At 37.3% G+C, this 4239-nt stretch overlaps 1 long non-coding RNA gene across 1 annotated transcript; it reads left to right on the top strand.

Moving 5' to 3' along the window:
- Positions 1 to 813: 813 nt before the first annotated feature.
- On the top strand, positions 814 to 4026 carry LOC113081106 (uncharacterized). The gene is made up of 3 exons (XR_003282103.1): positions 814 to 872; positions 977 to 1069; positions 3907 to 4026. It is a non-coding gene; the product is annotated as an uncharacterized LOC113081106 (long non-coding RNA).
- Positions 4027 to 4239: the final 213 nt, after the last annotated feature.

Genomic DNA, 4239 nt, shown 5'->3' with positions numbered 1-4239 from the left:
AAGGAAACACCCCTGCCTGAGAGAACCAGGGTCTTTCAATGAGAGCTATGGATGGAAACAAAGGCTCAAGGTAAAAATGTCCAACTACCGGACTTTACTTAGGGCACATGGAACAGCTGCAGAGCTCACTGTGAATTCTTTGAAATCCAAGTCTCAAGGGGAGGCCTACCCAGCAAAGAATTTGAAGAGACCTAGACGGGCTGAAGTCAACCATTTTCCACCCTTGCCAAGTGGTGAGACTCCAGAAAGCCTTGAACAAGAAAGGATTTCCCTTCTGGCAGAACTACAGCAAAGAAACAACAGACAAGCAATAAAAGAAAAGATGGCAAAGACGTTTGGATACCGGAGACAAGAAATTGTGCATAAGAAGCCGAGCATTGAAGACGTCTTTGAGAGATGGCCTGCACTTTTTCAGATGGAAGAGGTAGGATTTAAGATGCAAAGCACCTCAGATACATTATTCACCCATTTATTTACTAACTTAATTGTTTCCCTGTAATGGAGTTTCGCAGGCATGACACTTTGTCTAAGACCAGTTAAATCCATGTGAGCAAATGTCTTATGAATTACAGTTGAACATTTTTAGACCTAACTGTTGAGTCACTTATGAGTTGTTGTTCTTGTTGTAGGCGATAATTTACTAAGGTTGCGCTGGTGATGCTGTTTTGTGTTCACCATCATAAAAACTTCTAAACTTATTTCTGTTTCCTTTTTAGATCAATGCAGAGTTCATACGAATCACTACAGTTCCCTTGGAGACAAAGTTCTTGGCGCAGTTGGACAAGCACTCCACCAAACTGTTGGAGGTCATCAGGAGCAAGGGAGGAGTTGTTAAAGAGAAGACCACCAGGACCTTGCAGGTTTTAGATGAGGTATCTATGAATAAGTTGTGTGTCAGTGGGATCCATGGCTGAATAGTGTTGTTGTTGTTGTTGTAAATGTTTAATTTTAATTCATAGTAACTGTTCTTACTTAGCCTGTGGACATCAGCATCAGAAGAGAATGCATCCTCAAATCTCTGATGATCTACCTTGGTGAACCTGTTGAGCACCTTTTCAAAGAATACCAGGTAAGGGCATCTCTCTCACTTGCTCACACAGTTAACACCTACAGACTAACATGGTCCTAGTCTAGGTTTTCCTAGCCATATTTAACAAATAGGGGTGTGATGAGAAACTAAGCTCACAAGACAAGATTTTAACACTTTAAAGAAATCTTTGATGCTGATTTTTGAGCAGTAAACACTTAGACCACATTCAGACGTACCAAAACCATCTTATTTTTTTATTTTTTTATGTCTTCTCTGGAAGTGTTAAAAAAAGTGTGTCCAAACTAATCCTTTTGCAAATGGCTTAAGACCTATATGTCCTTGCTACTTCATATTCCAGGCCTATATGTGGCATTTTTTCTGCTACAGAAATTAACCAAAAATGGAGAAGAGCACAGTCTTCAGTCACTTTCACTTCTGTTGATAACATGACTAGACTTTCACCACTGCTCATTTTATAAAGGCCGCCACAAGAAAACACGTTTTTGTTTACATTGTTTAGTTTGCTGTTGGATTGTTTTTATTTTGCAACTCTGTCTGCCATAGGACATGATTGCAGTGCAGTATACTAGCGTGCTAACGTTAACTCTGCTAGCTAACAGCAGCAGTCAAAATAACATTAATGATCCAATGTCTTTTTGAAAATCTAGTTAGCTATATGTTTTTCTTGCGGTAGCGTTTTTACAATAAGCCGTGTAAAAATGTACTATAATCCATTCAAGGAGTTGATAAGCAGACAGATTAGCTATCTAGTTAAGTTGTCTACCTCCACTTTATAAACCGCTAACGTTAACTCTAGTCCAGGGTAAGCATTCGGGTAAGAGGATGAGGGGTGTCGCAATGACATCAGCGATACACACAAATGTGGCTTCGCCGTCCAAACCAAAACAAAAGGGGCTGTTTTAGAATTTTCTTTTCACCCTGGCAGTGTCATGCACAGGGGCAGGGGCAAATTGGCATTACGAGGGCACAATGGTCTTTGGGTGGGATTTGGTTTGTTCGAGTGAGCAATATGGCAAAAATTTTAAGTTTCCTTTTTTAGAAATACCATGATTTTATCATGAAAACTGTTGTTTTTTTATTTTGCAAGCTGTTTGAGCATTACATCCAAACTAATAACACTATAATAAAGACAAAGCTTGTTACATTAAGGTAACAAAATATGAAAAAGTATGGATATTTAAGCCACTAGCTATTTACCCACTCAAAAGTTGTTTTAAACCTGAATGAGTTTTCTTCTTCCACTAAACATAAACTCTTTTTTGGAAGAAGGTGGAAAACCAAACAGTTGCTGGTTCACAGTAGGCGTTTCTCAATGTCAAGGATACTTCCTTGGCAGGACTGGTCCTTCCAAGTCACTTCCTTCAGAGGCTAGGCGAGACTACTCTTTAGCATTCGGAGAACACGTAAATGGAACAGGCTAGCAAGTGCACGTAATTACGTCAGTGAAAAGGTCCGTTTGAATAACGCTATGAATGGTATCGTTAAATTACTTTGGACAACTTAACTAGTTATAAAAGAAATGCCGGTGATGCAACCAAGCTAACACTTGTTAAATGACAGGTCCGGTTCAGTTAACCATTTGTATTTGTATAATTTACAATATCAATATGGTAGTAATTTGTACTGGCATTTAAATGTTAAACTTTACTTATATTTACTACAGTTATAACAAATGTTTGGTAATGTAAATAAAAACCGTTAACGCTCCGACTCCACTAACGTTCGACATTTTTTTTATTTTTTAACAATATAGCAAAGCTGCACGCATAGGATTGTGGGTGATTTAAGAGCGCGAAGGCTACACATATGCATCCTTCCTCGACATTAGAGGTAGCATCCTCGAAATTCTGGCTTCCGAGGATCCTTCCTTGACAATGAGAAACGCCTAGTGACTTCCAGAGTATTTACCCCCCTACTAACAAACTCATTGTGGACCAGCAGCTGTTGGGTTATCCAGATTCTTCAATCTTCAAGAAATAAATTAATTTATTGTAAGTTTGGGACAACATGTGAGTGAATAAAAAATGACAGAAATAAAATTTTAGGATGAACTATCCATTCCTGCACACATCTAATATACAGACATGCATCTGTTTCTTTCATTTAAGACATAACCTAATTTAGTTCAGTAATCGGGCATTTAGAAATAAATTTTACTTCAATAAAAACAAGGAAAGTTTTTTTTCGCTTAGGTCTGATTTTATTACCATAAAAATATTATCTGAAAAGGTCTACTTTGTTAATTATTATTTGAAGTATTTTGAAGCATCAAAGCCATGGATAATTTGTAGTTAGTATTGCTTCAAGAACCATGTTTTTCTTTTAGTTTTTAGTTTTTTTTGTAAAATTATGGTTCATTTTCGGAAGGGAACGTAAAAACTCAGAGAATATTAAGGCAGATGCGGTGGTCATATTATCACCGACATTAGAACACGTTATTGACTTAATGTTATCAAAATCCCAAAAAGTTAAACCGTATTAAGAAAGTACCTAAAAGTGATGCCACAGGCCTCATCTGCCCCCCAAAAATTGTCTTCATGCACTGTGTTTACAGGATTTACAGGTGTTTACAGTGTTCTCTGACATGTCAAGAAAAAAGTTAGAATATAACGAGGATAATCTCATCAGTGTTGGGCATGTTACTCAGAAATCTTAATAAATTACTAGTCACTTATTACTCCTTAAAAAAAATCTAGTCACACCCCTTGCAATGAACATTTGATTATTTTGATTTGTTAATCAAATGTTTTGTTTTGAAAGTTTCGATTGTATAAGAGCTTGGCACATTATGATCTAACATGAAATCGGGAGATTTTCTGAAATTTATAGCATATTTTCTTTCTTTTTTTGTGCAGGATAATGAGGTTGAAGAACTGGAGCAGACAACCATGGCCATCTTTATCACTGGAAAAGAGGATCCTCTCCATCCACCTAAAGACATTAAAATTGTTGTCGAAGGAAAAGAGGTCCTGAACGAGTTGCCATCGGTTGCAACCGCTTTTGCCATGGTTTTCGGGCTCATATATACACTTAACCTAAAATATCCAAAAAGGCTACAGTACACCTTTGAATTTGTGCAAAAGGTCCTGATGGAGCTTGATGGAAAAAAGATGACCCCAAAAGTCACTAGACTGACCACCCAGCTGTACAGGGATTAATTGTTTAATTGCATAGTTGTTCAATTTTAT

Source organism: Carassius auratus, unplaced genomic scaffold (assembly GCF_003368295.1).
Source record: "Carassius auratus strain Wakin unplaced genomic scaffold, ASM336829v1 scaf_tig00033121, whole genome shotgun sequence".
NCBI classification, from domain to species: Eukaryota; Metazoa; Chordata; class Actinopteri; order Cypriniformes; family Cyprinidae; genus Carassius; species Carassius auratus.
This window is presented reverse-complemented; position numbering and strand designations above follow the sequence as displayed.